We start from the raw sequence: 20,457 nt of genomic DNA, 5'->3' as shown, positions 1-20,457 counted from the left end.
TTAGTTTCTGATCAAGAGTCTTGGCCCCCGATTACATCTGGTCATTCCGGACTTATTTGATAGCATCGAGGTTTACATAAATTGTACAAGGTCTAAACTTGATTATGGTAGACACACAAACACTTGTAAAACACTCTTAAGTTCATTTAGGATTTTCATTGTCATTTGAAAAATTTCTGATTAAGTCTATATATCTCTAGGTTGAAGGCCTGGTCATATACTCTAGTTCTTTTCATTCGTGAAATTATCTTCATCTTTCGCCGTGCTATTCTAAGGTGAACTTCATAGCCCTGTTTTACATGTTTATTGAATTTTATAAATCTTGGGGTGAGACACATGCTTGTATTTTAAATGATTTAAACTTTAGACACAAGTGCCTAAACTTTTTGATATGCAATTTCATGAGAATTTTGTTAACTTGTATTCTTACATGCAAATCCCCACCATAATATCGTTAATTGCTGGAATTAAAATGTTGCAAGCTTAATTATTGTGAGTAGGCCTATTGAGAGTGACGTCTCTACCCATTGACCGATCGTCAAGGGGGTACATAATAATGATTACCGACACACGCGCAGTGTCAGGGGTTTATGTGACGACCCGAAAATTTTCGAACAAATTTAAACTTTATCTTTATATTATTCCGACACGATAAGAAAAGTCTGTAATGTTAAATCTCAAAAATTTTAAACTATGTTCATACATTCATTTAACCTCGACCAAATTCCGACGATTCACGAACCATTATATAAACGGATATGATTATATATATACGTGTATATATTATAACCTGAAATATTAACAAAGTACTAAACGAATAATACTTTACATGAACGTATTTATTTCAATATGTTTATCGATAGAATTATAAGATAATATCAAATGATTGAGTTATCAGATACATTGAATCATGATTACGAGTCTCTGTTGAGAGGTCCACTTTGATTTAGGAAACCTTTCTTTAGCGGTATCCGGAATATTTGGTAAAGTAATTTACATGTAAGAACAAATGTGTCAATTGACGAAGGTTAGACAAAAGTTAAGTGGAGAACTGGATTTCATAATATTCGACTGACATATTTTCAAACATAAGAAAACGATTTCAAAAACTGAATTATTGTTAACTGTTATTTATAAAGGTAAATTGATTATATAGAATTAGCAGAATTTAAGCTTTATATGATAAAGGTATATATATAGTGTTCCTTAAACGAAAACGTTTTCGATGTAATAAACTTTTATTATTAAGAATGTATTATGACATAACAACTTCTACTATTATAACCTTTGTAATAAAATAATTTTTAATATAAAATAATTTGATTATTAAAATTTTTTTGTAAACGTTTGTATATAAATGAAGTATATCAATTTTAAACTTTAAAAATACAAATGTTACGAAATAATATTTCTTATTATTTAAACGATTTCAAAATATATAAGTTTTGAATATCATTAGTTTTGAAAAACTATATATATAATATATTGTTAAATAAATATTCCAAATTTATATTTCGAAATGAAAATATATATATATATATATATATATATATATATATATATATATATATATATATATATATATATATATATATATATATATATATATATATATATATATATATATATATATATATATATATATATATATATATATATATATTTTAACTTAGTCATAAAACGTTTCGATAATATGTATATACAACGAGACGATGATTTATAGAAGCAAATGACCAAAACACTCAAATGCATAAGTTACACTTCGTGTAATATACCTTACTAATGATTTAGATCTATATTTTGATAAGAGTACGAGTCATTAAACATAAAGTACTAGTTTTCTAAGCGTACGAAAATGCGTTCGAGAAACCGAAACCGGATCATAAGTCGAGTGACAATGTACGAGTCATCGGAACTAATTTTACAAGTCAACTATGCACGTGAATATAATATAATATATAATTAATTATATAAATTAAAATATATTATATATAATATTATATAAACCGTCGGCAGCCTTGAAATCATTGGGAATGAATTGGACAGAAAAACTTCGTGATCGCGGAGCATTTAGACACAAAACCTCCGCAATCGCGGAGGTGTCAGTTTCAGGATTTGTGTACAAAGCTCGATCGTTTTGCTGCTCGATTCAATCCATCCATCTATCTGATCTACTCCATAATATTTATTATTATTATTATCATTATTATTATTATTATTATTATTATTATTATTATTATTATTAATAATAAGATTATTATTATTACTAATCTTATTATAATTATTAGTATTAGTATTATTCACATAAAATACAACGACGAAGTTTTGAGCAAGATATTTCAAGACGGGTTTTTCGAGTAGGATAGAGCTAAGAAAATTATGGGTTATAGCTATGGAGGTGATGAGTAATGTTCGAGGGTATGCTCGTGAGGTCAAACTAGTATTTATCATCTCCGTTGCGTCTACGTACATTTCCTGCAATATTGAATCTCAATATTGATACGTGAGCACTCAGAACTTAACTTTTATATATTATCAATGTATCCCTGACTAGTGCTCGAGTATATAGGAATATGCATGCTTGTACATTTGTTATTGTCGTTAGATAGGTTATGTTGAATCCTGAATTAGTTACGTATGCGTTTGAGATAAGTATATGATATACATGTCGTTGGAAAGCTAGCGAAAAATTAAGAACTTTTCATTTAGATATCGAATGGTTTCGATGAACGGATTAGAAGTTATAGTCAATTGAATTTTTGTATTATTATTAAAAATGATTATTATTATCGTCGTTATAATTATTATTTAATTATTATTATTATTATTATTATTATTATTATTATTATTATTATTATTATTATTATTATTATTATTATTATTATTATTATTATTATTATTATCATTATCGTTATTCATAAAAAGTATTATCATTAAAAATTGTTATTTTTAATATTATTACTATCATTATTATCGTTAAAGTTATAATTAGTATTATTATTGTTATTATCATAGTTATTAGTATTATCATTGATATTATCATAATGTTTATTAGTATTATTATAATTAAAACTAATATTAGTAACATCTAATTATTATGATTACTATTATTATTTTTAATATGAACGAGATATAAAAGACGACTAAAAGATATTAACAAATTGATTAGGAAACAATGTGTATATGTATCGATGAAATATAAAATATTGTAAGTTACTGATTTAGAAAAATATCATTTTCATCATTATTATTATTAAAAGAATTATTAATATTAAAACTATCACTTTTACAAAAATTATTATTGTTAATATAAAATATCATTATTATTATTATCATTTTAGTAAAATTATTAATAAAAATTTATCATTTTATCATAATATCATTTTTAGTAAATATAAATATTTTATTATTATTAGTAGAATAATAATAATTATTATTACAAAATAATATAACTTTTACTTACTATTATTATTATCGATATTATTTTATCAAATAAATATGTAATACAAACATATTTTCTACGTGTAATATAATTACATTAATAATACCTATCATATTATTTTTCTGATATTAAATGAACTCTATAAATTTTATTACTTAAGATATATAAAAGTATATTTTTAAATTTTAATATAAAATTTTATTTATTAATAAATGGATTATATTATTTACCCTAATAAATCTGTTAAAAGTATTTAAAAATATAAAATGACTATATTTAAACTATATAATAATCATGTATAAATTTTAGAAATCATTTTAAATCAAATTGACTTTTGTTGACTTTTGCATAGTAGTCTCGAGCATTAGGATGGTGATACACTATGACTTGACCTAAATTATTAGACAAATATTGACCAACATATAAATATATATATTTAATTTAGGTTCGTGAATCCGAGGCCAACTTTGCACTTGTTCAATGACGTCATAAGTATTTTTAATACGAAATACAGTATGGTGAGTTTCATTACTCCCTTTTTAAATGCTTTGCAATATATATTTTTGGGACTGAGAATACATGCGCTTTTATAAATGTTTTACGAAATAGACACAAGTAATCAAAACCACATTATATGGTTGAATGGATCGAAGCCGAATATGCCCCTTTTTGCTTGGTAGCCTAAGAATTAGTAAACCAGTCTACTAATTGACGCGAATCCTAAAGATAGATCTATTGGGCCTAACAAACCCCATCCGTTGTTGCGGATGCTTTAGTACTTAGAGTTTATCATGTCCGATGTGTAGTGACCCGAACTTTTCCATGTTTATATATATTAATTGAGATTGATATTTACATGATTAAATGTTTCCAACATGTTAAGCAATCAAACTTGTTAAGACTTGATTAATTGAAATATGTTTCATATAGACAATTGACCACCCAAGTTGACCGGTGATTCACGAACGTTAAAACTTGTAAAAACTATACGATGACATATATATGGTTATATATATAGTTAACATGTTTTTATTATAAGTATGTATCTCATTAGGTATTTTAACAATGAGTTATATACATAAAAATGAGACTATTAATTTAAGAAACTCGAAAACGATATATATAACGATTATCGTTATAACAACGTCTTACTAGGTACATATGAATCATATTAAGATATTGATACACTTGGTTAATTATGTTAAATGATAAGTAAATATATTATTAAGTGTATTAACAATGAAATACATATGTAAAAATAAGACTACTAACTTAATGATTTCGAAACGAGACATATATGTAACGATTATCGTTGTAACGACATTTAACTGTATATACATCATACTAAGATATATTATATATCATAATATCATGATAATATAATAATTTAACATCTCATTTGTTATAATAAACAATGGGTTAACAATATTCAACAAGATCGTTAACCTAAAGGTTTCAAAACAACATTTACATGTAACGACTAACGATGACATAACGACTCAGTTAAAATGTATATACATGTAGTATTTTAATATGTATTCATACACTTTTGAAAGACTTCAAGACACTTATCAAAATACTTCTACTTAACAAAAATGCTTACAATTACATCCTCGTTCAGTTTCATCAACAATTCTACTCGTATGCACCCGTATTCGTACTCGTACAATACACAGCTTTTAGATGTATGTACTATTGGTATATACACTCCAATGATCAGCTCTTAGCAGCCCATGTGAGTCACCTAACACATGTGGGAACCATCATTTGGCAACTAGCATGAAATATCTCATAAAATTACAAAAATATGAGTAATCATTCATGACTTATTTACATGAAAACAAAATTACATATCCTTTATATCTAATCCATACACCAACGACCAAAAACACCTACAAACACTTTCATTCTTCAATTTTCTTCATCTAATTGATCTCTCTCAAGTTCTATCTTCAAGTTCTAAGTGTTCTTCATATATTTTACAAGTTCTAGTTACATAAAATCAAGAATACTTTCAAGTTTGCTAGCTCACTTCCAATCTTGTAAGGTGATCATCCAACCTCAAGAAATCTTTGTTTCTTACAGTAGGTTATCATTCTTATACAAGGTAATAATCATATTCAAACTTTCGTTCAATTTCTATAACTATAACAATCTTATTTCAAGTGATGATCTTACTTGAACTTGTTTTCGTGTCATGATTCTGCTTCAAGAACTTCGAGCCATCCAAGGATCCGTTGAAGCTAGATCTATTTTTCTCTTTTCCAGTAGGTTTATCCAAGGAACTTAAGGTAGTAATGATGTTCATAACATCATTCGATTCATACATATAAAGCTATCTTATTCGAAGGTTTAAACTTGTAATCACTAGAACATAGTTTAGTTAATTCTAAACTTGTTCGCAAACAAAAGTTAATCCTTCTAACTTGACTTTTAAAATCAACTAAACACATATTCTATATCTATATGATATGCTAACTTAATGATTTAAAACCTGGAAACACGAAAAACACCGTAAAAACGGATTTACGCCGTCGTAGTAACACCGCGGGCTGTTTTGGGTTAGTTAATTAAAAACTATGATAAACTTTGATTTAAAAGTTGTTATTCTGAGAAAATGATTTTTATTATGAACATGAAACTATATCCAAAAATTATGGTTAAACTCAAAGTGGAAGTATGTTTTCTAAAATGGTCATCTAGACGTCGTTCTTTCGACTGAAATGACTACCTTTACAAAAACGACTTGTAACTTATTTTTACGACTATAAACCTATACTTTTCTGTTTAGATTCATAAAATAGAGTTCAATATGAAACCATAGCAATTTGATTCACTCAAAACGGATTTAAAATGAAGAAGTTATGGGTAAAACAAGATTGGATAATTTTTCTCATTTTAGCTACGTGAAAATTGGTAACAAATCTATTCCAACCATAACTTAATCAACTTGTATTGTATATTATGTAATCTTGAGATACCATAGACACGTATACAATGTTTCGACCTATCATGTCGACACATCTATATATATTTCGGAACAACCATAGACACTCTATATGTGAATGTTGGAGTTAGCTATACAGGGTTGAGGTTGATTCCAAAATATATATAGTTTGAGTTGTGATCAATACTGAGATACGTATACACTGGGTCGTGGATTGATTCAAGATAATATTTATCGATTTATTTCTGTACATCTAACCGTGGACAACTAGTTGTAGGTTACTAACGAGGACAGCTGACTTAATAAACTTAAAACATCAAAATATATTAAAAGTGTTGTAAATATATTTTGAACATACTTTGATATATATGTATATATTGTTATAGGTTCGTGAATCAACCAGTGGCCAAGTCTTACTTCCCGACGAAGTAAAAATCTGTGAAAGTGAGTTATAGTCCCACTTTTAAAATCTAATATTTTTGGGATGAAAATACGTGCAGGTTTTATAAATGATTTACAAAATAGACACAAGTACGTGAAACTACATTCTATGGTTGAATTATCGAAATCGAATATGCCCCTTTTTATTAAGTCTGGTAATCTAAGAATTAGGGAACAGACACCCTAATTGACGCGAATCCTAAAGATAGATCTATTGGGCTTAACAAACCCCATCCAAAGTACCGGATGCTTTAGTACTTCGAAATTTATATCATATCCGAAGGGTGTCCCGGAATGATGGGGATATTCTTATATATGCATCTTGTTAATGTCGGTTACCAGGTGTTCACCATATGAATGATTTTTATCTCTATGTATGGGATGTGTATTGAAATATGAAATCTTGTGGTCTATTATTACGATTTGATATATATAGGTTAAACCTATAACTCACCAATATTTTTGTTGACGTTTTAAGCATGTTTATTCTCAGGTGATTATTAAGAGCTTCCGCTGTCGCATACTTAAATAAGGACGAGATTTGGAGTCCATGCTTGTATGATATTGTGTAAAAATTGCATTCAAGAAACTTATTTTGTTGTAACATATTTGTATTGTAAACCATTATGTAATGGTCGTGTGTAATCAGAATATTTTAGATTATCATTTGATAATCTACGTAAAGCTTTTTAAACCTTTATTGATGAAATAAAGGTTATGGTTTGTTTTAAAATGAATGCAGTCTTTGAAAAACGTCTCATATAGAGGTCAAAACCTCGCAACGAAATCAATTAATATGGAACGTTTTTAATCAATAAGAACGGGACATTTCAGTTGGTATCCGAGCGTTGGTCTTAGAGAACCAGAATTTTGCATTAGTGTGTCTTATCGAGTTTGTTAGGATGCATTAGTGAGTCTGGACTTCGACCGTGTTGACTTGAAAAATGATTGCTTAACAAATTTTGTTGGAAACTATATATTTTTAACATGTGAATATTATGTGATATATTAATCTCTTAACGCGTTTGATATTATGTGATAGATGTCTACCTCTAGAACAAGTCCCATTGACTCACCTAATAATAATGAAGAGTCAAATGTAAATTGGAATGATTCGTGGACTGATTCACAAATTCCCGAAGAGGAACCGGAAGAAGAGTCGGAACCGGAAGAAGAATCAGAACCGGAAGAGGAGGAACCAGATGAAGAAATAGAACCGGTGGGGGAAATAATAAAACGGTTAAGTAAAAGAAAATCCTCAACCAACCGACCAAGGTTAATTATGGTCAATGGTGTTTCCGCCAAGGAAGCAAAATATTGGGAGGATTACCAATTCTCCGATGAATCGGATTCCGACGAGAATTCCGATGATGTTATAGAAATTACCCCAACTGAATTTAAAAAGGCAAAAGAAAATAATAAGGGAAAGGGCATAAAAATAGAGAAATCTAATTCCAACCCCGATGAACTTTATATGTATCGTCAACCCCCGAAGTCCTTAAGTTGTAACAATGACCCGGGAACCTCTAAACCACCCGGTTTTTCTAAACCAATGTGGATAACGACGGCTCGTATTAGGGGAACATCATATATCCCTAGAAACTTGGAAAAACGAACCAAAACCGAAGAAGAAGAAACGAGCGAGTCGGAATAAGATAGTTGTATTCGTGTGGTGTAATATATGTAATATAGTGTGCTTATGCTTTATGATATATGTAAAAATTGCTTGTATTAATAAGTATTTTTTTTATGAATCTAACTCTTGTCTATTTTAAAGTTTAAAAACACAAAATGGATAGACAACCCAATATTTTAAGAGACCTACCCGGAGACATGATTGATGAAATCTTGTCTAGAGTCGGTCAGAATTCCTCGGCACAACTATTTAAGGCGAGATCAGTTTGTAAGACATTCGAAGAACGTTCCAAGAATGTCTTGGTTTATAAGAGACTTTCGTTTGAAAGATGGGGGATATCACATTGGGAAACCCATAAGTTACGATGTGTTTACTTTGACGCATATATTGCGGGGAACCCAAATGCTATTTTACCCAACGGGTTAAGAAATTATTTTGACTCAATATATCCGAATATTGGACTTCGTGATTTAGAAAAAGCGGCTAACATGCAACATAAAGAAGCATGTTATGCTTACGGATTAGTAATGTTCGCTTCTCACCAAAGTGAGAACAAGAACATCGGGCTACAACTATTAAACAAAACGTTTCCACAAGTGACGGAGTCGGTAATTGGGGTAAGAAATGAGGTTTTTAGATTGTTACGGGACTGTTGGACATTACGTAACCCTCGTCCCTTTGACGACGTTACAACACGCTGTCTTATCAACGGCCATAACGGTTATGTTCCACAAGACCAAGGATGGGAAGTAGTCCTAGTAAAACCAGAATGCATGACTTGTTTCTGGACGTATGAATTACGTGTCTTTATTGCCTTTGCTGAACGACTTGTGTACTAGCTAGAATTATCTTCACAACCATCTTGTATCAAATTTATTGTGTGCTATATTTCATGCTATATGTAAAATAAGCGGTATTGTAAGTTTGTAAAATATTGTGTAAAAGTTTGAACGCGAAATATTATTATAATCAGTTTTTCATATAGAATTGTAGTAGTTGAATTGTATATTAGCTACTAAGTATGAACTTAACGGGTAGGTACTACCCTAATTTAAACTTATAAAACGCTAATATGAAGAAAAAGCTTTTATAAATGAGTTCATATTATGCTACGAAATACTATTAACTACTCTTAATATTCTGTATGATTAACTTGTTCCATTTGACTATTTTGAAGGAAATGGCACCGACTACTCGACACACCGTGAATATGAATGAAGAGGAATTTCGTACTTTTCTAGCTTCAAACATAGCCGCAGTACAGGCTGCGCTACATACCAACAATAACCTTGGATCTAGCAGTACAGGAAATCGTGTAGGATGCACCTACAAAGAATTCACTGCCTGCAAACCTTTGGAATTTGATGGAACCGAAAGACCGATCGGATTGAAACGGTGGACCGAGAAGGTCGAATCGGTGTTTGCCATAAGTAAGTGTATTGAAGAGGACAAAGTGAAGTACGCTACGCATACCTTCACAGGTTCTGCGTTAACATGGTGGAATACCTATCTAGAGCAAGTGGGACAAGATGATGCGTACGCACTACCGTGGTCAGCATTCAAGCACTTGATGAACGAGAAGTACCGTCCCAGAACCGAGGTCAATAAGCTCAAGACAGAACTTAGAGGGTTACGAACCCAAGGATTTGATATTACCACGTACGAAAGACGATTCACATAATTGTGCCTATTGTGTCCGGGAGCATTCAAAGATGAGGAAGAGAAGATCGACGCGTTTGTGAAAGGATTACCGGAAAGAATCCAAGAAGATATAAGTTCACACGAGCCCGCCTCCATACAACAGGCATGTAGAATGGCTCACAAACTAGTGAACCAGATTGAAGAAAGAATTAAAGAACAGACTGCTGAAGAGGCCAATGTGAAGCAAGTCAAAAGAAAGTGGGAGGAAAACGGTGATAAGAATCACCAATACAACAACAACAGCAATTACAACAATAATCGCAACAATTATCCCAACAATCGCCACATCAATCGCAACTACAACAAACGGCCCAACAACAACAACAACAACAGCAACTACAACAATCATCCTAATAACAATAATAACCACAACAACAACAACAATCAGAAGCAGCTATGCCAAAGGTGTGAAAAGAATCACTCGGGGTTCTGCACCAAATTTTGCAACAAGTGTAAAAGAAATGGTCATAGCGCGGTAAAGTGTGAGGTCTATGGACCAGGGGTTAATAGAACGAAAGGAACAAATGGTGTCGGAACGAGTAATGGCGGAGCAAGTAGTGTCGGAGCAAGTTATGCCAATGTAGTTTGTTATAAATGTGGGAAACCGGGCCACATTATTAGAAATTGCCCGAACCAGGAGAACACGAATGGACAAGGCCGCGGAAGAGTTTTCAATATTAATGTGGCAGAGGCACAGGAAGACCCGGAGCTTGTTACGGGTACGTTTCTTATTGACAATAAATATGCTTACGTTTTATTTGATTCGGGTGCGGATAGAAGCTATATGAGTAGAGATTTTTGTGCTAAATTAAGTTGTCCATTGACGCCTTTGGATAGTAAATTTTTACTCGAATTAGCAAATGGTAAATTAATTTCAGCAGATAATATATGTCGGAATCGAGAAATTAAACTGGTTAGCGAAACATTTAAGATTGATTTGATACCAGTAGAGTTAGGGAGTTTTGATGTGATAATCGGTATGGACTGGTTGAAAGAAGTGAAAGCAGAGATCGTTTGTTACAAAAATGCAATTCGCATTATACGAGAAAAAGGAAAACCCTTAATGGTGTACGGAGAAAAGGGCAACACGAAGCTACATCTTATTAGTAATTTGAAGGCACAAAAACTAATAAGAAAAGGTTGCTATGCTGTTCTAGCACACGTCGAGAAAGTACAAACTGAAGAAAAGAGCATCAATGATGTTCCCATTGCAAAAGAATTTCCCGATGTATTTCCGAAAGAATTACCGGGATTACCCCCACATCGATCCGTTGAATTTCAAATAGATCTTGTACCAGGAGCTGCACCAATAGCTCGTGCTCCTTACAGACTCGCACCCAGCGAGATGAAAGAACTGCAAAGCCAATTACAAGAACTTTTAGAGCGTGGTTTCATTCGACCAAGTACATCACCGTGGGGAGCTCCTGTTTTGTTTGTCAAGAAGAAAGATGGTACATTCAGGTTATGTATCGACTACCGAGAGTTGAACAAACTTTCCATCAAGAACCGCTACCCACTACCGAGAATCGACGACTTATTTGATCAACTACAAGGCTCGTCTGTTTATTCAAAGATTGACTTACGTTCCGGGTATCATCAAATGCGGGTGAAAGAAGATGATATTCCAAAGACTGCTTTCAGAACACGTTACGGTCATTACGAGTTTATGGTCATGCCGTTTGGTTTAACTAATGCACCAGCTGTGTTCATGGACCTTATGAACCCAGTGTGTGGACCATACCTTGACAAGTTTGTCATTGCTTTAGTACTTAGAGTTTATCATGTCCGATGTGTAGTGACCCGAACTTTTCCATGTTTATATATATTAATTGAGATTGATATTTACATGATTAAATGTTTCCAACATGTTAAGCAATCAAACTTATTTAGACTTGATTAATTGAAATATGTTTCATATAGACAATTGACCACCCAAGTTGACCGGTGATTCACGAACGTTAAAACTTGTAAAAACTATACGATGACATATATATGGTTATATATATAGTTAACATGTTTTTATTATAAGTATGTATCTCATTAGGTATTTTAACAATGAGTTATATACATAAAAATGAGACTATTAATTTAAGAAACTCGAAAACGATATATATAACGATTATCGTTATAACAACGTCTTACTAGGTACATATGAATCATATTAAGATATTGATACACTTGGTTAATTATGTTAAATGATAAGTAAATATATTATTAAGTGTATTAACAATGAAATACATATGTAAAAATAAGACTACTAACTTAATGATTTCGAAACGAGACATATATGTAACGATTATCGTTGTAACGACATTTAACTGTATATACATCATACTAAGATATATTATATATCATAATATCATGATAATATAATAATTTAACATCTCATTTGTTATAATAAACAATGGGTTAACAATATTCAACAAGATCGTTAACCTAAAGGTTTCAAAACAACATTTACATGTAACGACTAACGATGACTTAACGACTCAGTTAAAATGTATATACATGTAGTATTTTAATATGTATTCATACACTTTTGAAAGACTTCAAGACACTTATCAAAATACTTCTACTTAACAAAAATGCTTACAATTACATCCTCGTTCAGTTTCATCAACAATTCTACTCGTATGCACCCGTATTCGTACTCGTACAATACACAGCTTTTAGATGTATGTACTATTGGTATATACACTCCAATGATCAGCTCTTAGCAGCCCATGTGAGTCACCTAACACATGTGGGAACCATCATTTGGCAACTAGCATGAAATATCTCATAAAATTACAAAAATATGAGTAATCATTCATGACTTATTTACATGAAAACAAAATTTCATATCCTTTATATCTAATCCATACACCAACGACCAAAAACACCTACAAACACTTTCATTCTTCAATTTTCTTCATCTAATTGATCTCTCTCAAGTTCTATCTTCAAGTTCTAAGTGTTCTTCATATATTTTACAAGTTCTAGTTACATAAAATCAAGAATACTTTCAAGTTTGCTAGCTCACTTCCAATCTTGTAAGGTGATCATCCAACCTCAAGAAATCTTTGTTTCTTACAGTAGGTTATCATTCTTATACAAGGTAATAATCATATTCAAACTTTCGTTCAATTTCTATAACTATAACAATCTTATTTCAAGTGATGATCTTACTTGAACTTGTTTTCGTGTCATGATTCTGCTTCAAGAACTTCGAGCCATCCAAGGATCCGTTGAAGCTAGATCTATTTTTCTCTTTTACAGTAGGTTTATCCAAGGAACTTAAGGTAGTAATTATGTTCATAACATCATTCGATTCATACATATAAAGCTATCTTATTCGAAGGTTTAAACTTGTAATCACTAGAACATAGTTTAGTTAATTCTAAACTTGTTCGCAAACAAAAGTTAATCCTTCTAACTTGACTTTTAAAATCAACTAAACACATATTCGATATCTATATGATATGCTAACTTAATGATTTAAAACCTGGAAACACGAAAAACACCGTAAAACCGGATTTACGCTGTCGTAGTAACACCGCGGGCTGTTTTGGGTTAGTTAATTAAAAACTATGATAAACTTTGATTTAAAAGTTGTTATTCTGAGAAAATGATTTTTATTATGAACATGAAACTATATCCAAAAATTATGGTTAAACTCAAAGTGGAAGTATGTTTTCTAAAATGGTCATCTAGACGTCGTTCTTTCGACTGAAATGACTACCTTTACAAAAACGACTTGTAACTTATTTTTACGACTATAAACCTATACTTTTCTGTTTAGATTCATAAAATAGAGTTCAATATGAAACCATAGCAATTTGATTCATTCAAAACGGATTTAAAATGAAGAAGTTATGGGTAAAACAAGATTGGATAATTTTTCTCATTTTAGCTACGTGAAAATTGGTAACAAATCTATTCCAACCATAACTTAATCAACTTGTATTGTATATTATGTAATCTTGAGATACCATAGACACGTATACAATGTTTCGACCTATCATGTCGACACATCTATATATATTTCGGAACAACCATAGACACTCTATATGTGAATGTTGGAGTTAGCTATACAGGGTTGAGGTTGATTCCAAAATATATATAGTTTGAGTTGTGATCAATACTGAGATACGTATACACTGGGTCGTGGATTGATTCAAGATAATATTTATCGATTTATTTCTGTACATCTAACCGTGGACAACTAGTTGTAGGTTACTAACGAGGACAGCTGACTTAATAAACTTAAAACATCAAAATATATTAAAAGTGTTGTAAATATATTTTGAACATACTTTGATATATATGTATATATTGTTATAGGTTCGTGAATCAACCAGTGGCCAAGTCTTACTTCCCGACGAAGTAAAAATCTGTGAAAGTGAGTTATAGTCCCACTTTTAAAATCTAATATTTTTGGGATGAGAATACATGCAGGTTTTATAAATGATTTACAAAATAGACACAAGTACGTGAAACTACATTCTATGGTTGAATTATCAAAATCGAATATGCCCCTTTTTATTAAGTCTGGTAATCTAAGAATTAGGGAACAGACACCCTAATTGACGCGAATCCTAAAGATAGATCTATTGGGCTTAACAAACCCCATTCAAAGTACCGGATGCTTTAGTACTTCGAAATTTATATCATATCCGAAGGGTGTCCCGGAATGATGGTGATATTCTTATATATGCATCTTGTTAATGTCGGTTACCAGGTGTTCACCATATGAATGATTTTTATCTCTATGTATGGGATGTGTATTGAAATATGAAATCTTGTGGTCTATTATTACGATTTGATATATATAGGTTAAACCTATAACTCACCAACATTTTTGTTGACGTTTTAAGCATGTTTATTCTCAGGTGATTATTAAGAGCTTCTGCTGTCGCATACTTAAATAAGGACGAGATTTGGAGTCCATGCTTGTATGATATTGTGTAAAAACTGCATTCAAGAAACTTATTTTGTTGTAACATATTTGTATTGTAAACCATTATGTAATGGTCGTGTGTAATCAGGATATCTTAGATTATTATTATTTGATAATCTACGTAAAGCTTTTTAAACCTTTATTGATGAAATAAAGGTTATGGTTTGTTTTAAAATGAATGCAGTCTTTGAAAAACGTCTCATATAGAGGTCAAAACCTCGCAACGAAATCAATTAATATGGAACGTTTTTAATCAATAAGAACGGGACATTTCACGATGGGTGTCCCGGAATGATGGGGATATTCTACATGCATCTTGTTAATGTCGGTTACCAGGTGTTCAATCCATATGAACGATTATTTTTGTCTCTATGCATGGGACGTATATTTATGAGAAATGTAAATGAAATTCTTGTGGTCTATTAAAAAGATGGAAATGAATGATTATGATAAACTAATGAACTCACCAACCTTTTGGTTGACACTTTTAAGCATGTTTATTCTCAGGTATGAAAGAAATCTTCCGCTGTGCATTTGTTCATTTTAAGGATATTACTTGAAGTCATTCATGGCATATTTCGAAAGACGTTGCATTCGAGTCATTGAGTTCATCAAGATTATCATTAAGTCAATTTATAGTTGGATAGTGGATAATATGAAATGGTATGCATGCCTGTCAATTGTCGATGTAAAGAAAGTTTATCTTTTAAAAACGAATGCAATGTTTGTAAAATGTATCATATAGAGGTCAAATACCTCGCGATGTAATCAACTATTGTGAATCATTTATAATGTATATGAAAGGGTCCTTTCAGTTGGTATCAGAGCGGTGGTCTTAGCGAACCAGGTCTGCATTAGTGTGTCTAACTGATAAGTCGTTAGGATGCATTAGTGAGTCTGGACTTCGACCGTGTCTGCATGTCAAAAGTTTTGCTTATCATTTTGTGTCAAAAATTACCTACTTATCATCCTTAGGAAATTACCTGATTATCATTCTTAGTCTAGACACGTCTTGCTGCATTGATTGCATGAATAGTGTATAGGCAAAATTCATATCTTAGCATATCTGCTAAATCATATCTTATTATATCTAGTACTGTAAACTTTGCTTGACATATTCTGTAAATTCCTCCGTAACCTACAAAATCTTTTGCTCTATATATATAGATATTCTATGTAAGTAAAATATCATCCGATAGCAAGAAATCACTTCATATCAAAAAATCCTTTACTCGATCGTACGAAATGGAATTCGTCATTAGTTCAAGTCCCTCGGATTCTGAAATAGAATCCCACTCAAGCTCCGAAAGCAGTGTGACCGGAATGGATCAACCAATCAGTCATCATCTATTCTGGATGAATTGGGGATGGGTTTGTAGCCTCCTCAATCATTGAAGACAAGAAGAATGTGATCCTTTCCATCCACCACATTGCCCTCTTGGCGAAGAACCTGAAGCACTTACCGGCGAACCTGTTCGAAACACCATTTTCTCTCTCATTTCCAGAGTATCTCGTCACGATTATATACTACATCAAATTCTAGATTTTATTTATTCGCTCGTCCGAACCGACAATCACCCCCATGTAATAGAAGAAGTCAACGAACTTCGCGCTCGGGCAGTGGCTTTGGAGAATATGGTGCAAAGGTTACAAACACCAGCAGCAGCATCAACAGCATAAACAGTGAAGCGACCCGTCCTAATCCATCTGGACGAATACATTACATTTGGTTACATCGTGAGGTTCTGACCTCTATATGATACATTTTACAAACATTGTATTCATTTTTAAAAGACAAACTTTCATTTCAACGAAAGTTGACAGGCATGCATACCATTTCATAATATATCAAACTATAAATGACTTATAATAATCTTGTTGAACTCAATGACTCGAATGCAACGTCTTTTGAAATATGTCATGAATGACTCCAAGTAATATCTTTAGAATGAGCAATTGTACAGCGGAAGACTTCTTTCATACCTGAGAATAAACATGCTTTAAAGTGTCAACCAAAAGGTTGGTGAGTTCATTAGTTTATCATAATTAATCATTTTCATTATTTTAATAGACCACAAGAATTTCATTTCCATTTCTCATAAATATACGTCCCATGCATAGAGACAAAAATCATTCATATGGTGAACACCTGGTAACTGACCTTAACAAGATGCATATAGAATATCCCCATCATTCCGGGACTCCCTTCGGACATGATAAATTCGAAGTACTAAAGCATCCGGTACTTTGGATGGGGCTTGTTGGGCCCGATAGATCTATCTTTAGGATTCGCGTCAATTAGGGTGTCTGTTCCCTAATTCTTAGATTACCAGACTAAAAAGGGGCATATTCGATTTAATAATCCAGCCATAGAATGTAGTTTTAAGTACTTGTGTCTATTTCGTAAAACAGTTATAAAATCAGCGCATGTATTCTCAGTCCCAAAAATATATATTGCAAAAGCATTTAAAAAGGGAGCAAATGAAACTCACAATACTGTATTTTGTAGTAAAAATACATATGACGACATTGAATAACTGAACAATGCAGGGTTGGCCTCGGATTCACGAACCTATATTGTTTGTATATATATTAATACACATAATCATAATCAAATGAGTTTATATATATATATATATATATATATATATATATATATATATATATATATATATATATATATATATATATATAGTTTACTAATTATATCATTTTTATATTAATAATATATATATATACGTCTCATATATTCATTCTGTATATAAAATTATTAATTTTGTTATGTATTAAATATATCATTTGTTTGTAAAAAATATAGTAATTATAGTGATACTAAAATTACATTAATGTTGATAAAAAAAATATAATAACAATAATTATTATACTTAATATTACTAGTAAAGGTGTTAATGTTAATAATTATTTCAATGGTAATAATAATGATATTTATAATAATAACTGTAAAATATTAATTTAACTGTTAATGATAGTTAAGATAATGATTTGTTAACATTTTTTTTATAATAATAATATTAGTAATAATACAAAAGGATAATACTAATTATTATAGAAGGTTACCAATACTAATAATAATAATAATAAATTATATTATTTTCATAATAATAGAAATTATCATAATAATCACAATAATGATAATAATACTTATACTAGTAGTAAAATGATAAAATTTATACTTTGAATGATAATATTAACATTAGCAATAATATTAATAATACTAAAAATCTTATTTGTACTATAATCATAATAATAATAATAAATGAAATTTCTATCGTAATACTTATATTAATACTACAATAATCCTAGTATGTAATAATAATAACATCACAATAATAGTAATAATAATAATAATAATAATAATAATAATAATAATAATAATAATAATAATAATAATAATAATAATAATCATAATAATTAATAATAAGAATAATAAAAATGGAAGTTCTACCTCAAAAGAAATCGGTTTCAAAAAAAAAAATGGCACCCGCCAGGCTTGAACCCGTGACCTCACATTTAACCCAAAACACCCAACACCACCCCACCACTTCTGTTTTTTCTGAATTAAAACCCAGCAGAAAACATTTAACTCGTGTAAACTGTTTCCCTTCTTTTTCTCCTTCCCATTCGACTGAAACCTCTTTAATCCACTCAGTTTATTAAAAATTTTGATCTATGAATTGAAATTGAAAATCAAACGACCAATTGTGATATTCTAATGACAGAATAGATGAAAAAAATAAAAATAAAATATAGCAGTAGCCAATAAAGAAGAACACGAATAGGAACTCAATATCAAATTCAAATTTCTAAAACGTTTTAGATTGTAATTATAACACAAAAAAGATTTTAAATCGTTTATACAAACTTTCTGAATCATCCATTGATCCTAAAACACAAAAATTAACTCAAATTTAACAATGAACACAAAGGTTGACTTTTTAATTTCAAAACTGTGACTCATGAATTCTTGATCGATAGAAGGAATTGAGAGGTGAGATTTTACAGAAAGATTGACTAGTTGAATACTAACTTAACTGCATTCAAGGATTTGGAAATTGAATTCAAATTCGAGGTTTTTAATAAATGACTCAAGAACAGGGGAACCCGACAGTTTTCATCAAACTTTAGTTTAATTTTTATGTTTTTAATTCGAATTGCAATAGCAGTGGGTCATATAAAGGGGTAAGTGATATTGTTACATCAAAAGTGACAATTAAATTTTGTTTCGTAGCTTGATTGAGTGGACAAGAAAAATAACGCAGAAAAAAAATATATAAAGTGGATGGTGATAGCTAACGAATTATGGAATTATCTGTGTTCCCGAGATTGCATTTTTTCTTGATTCGTACCAATTTGAGATAGGAAAGTCAATCACCTACAGCTATGAAAGAGATATGAAACAGAAAATCTTTTTACCTTAATTATTCATTTATATACCGTATTTATTTATATATTAGTATTTATTTATATAAATTTGATGTATATTAGCATCTGCATAACTGTATATCTTGTATGTATAATAAATATTAATAATGACTAAATATAAATATATTATTAATAATTATTCTAATAATATTAAAAGTATTAAGAATAACAATAATAAAATTAATAATTAATAGTAATAATATCCAACTAACACTAGTAATAATAATAATTATATTAATAATAAAAGTAATAAAAGTATTGATAATAATAAATTTAAACAAAAATGTGAATTTTTAGTAATAACAATGATAATAATTCTAATAATAACTACAATTATAATTTTACTACAAATTATAATAATATTACTAATATTGATATTCATAATAATAATAATAATAATAATAATAATAATATATCAATCTTCATATCTATAATTTATCTATTGATAATAATAATATTAACAATAATAATATAACAAATTATACTTATCAAATTTCATATATTTCATATAATATTATTAATAATACAATTATTAATATTAACACTTATAACGAAAGTAAGGTTATTAATATAACTTTAAAATTTTAACTTGTACTTAGTTTTTATTATTAATATGATATAATTGAAATGTCCCGTTCTTATTGATTAAAAACGTTCCATATTAATTGATTTCGTTGCGAGGTTTTGACCTCTATATGAGACGTTTTTCAAAGACTGCATTCATTTTTAAAACAAACCATAACCTTTATTTCATAAATAAAGGTTTAAAAAGCTTTACGTAGATTATCAAATAATGATAATCTAAAATATACTGTTTACACACGACCATTACATAATGGTTTACAATACAAATATGTTACATCGAAATCAGTTTCTTGAATGCAGTTTTTACACAATATCATACAAAT

Source organism: Rutidosis leptorrhynchoides, chromosome 6 (assembly GCF_046630445.1).
Source record: "Rutidosis leptorrhynchoides isolate AG116_Rl617_1_P2 chromosome 6, CSIRO_AGI_Rlap_v1, whole genome shotgun sequence".
In the NCBI taxonomy this organism is placed as follows: Eukaryota; Viridiplantae; Streptophyta; class Magnoliopsida; order Asterales; family Asteraceae; genus Rutidosis; species Rutidosis leptorrhynchoides.
This window is presented reverse-complemented; position numbering follows the sequence as displayed.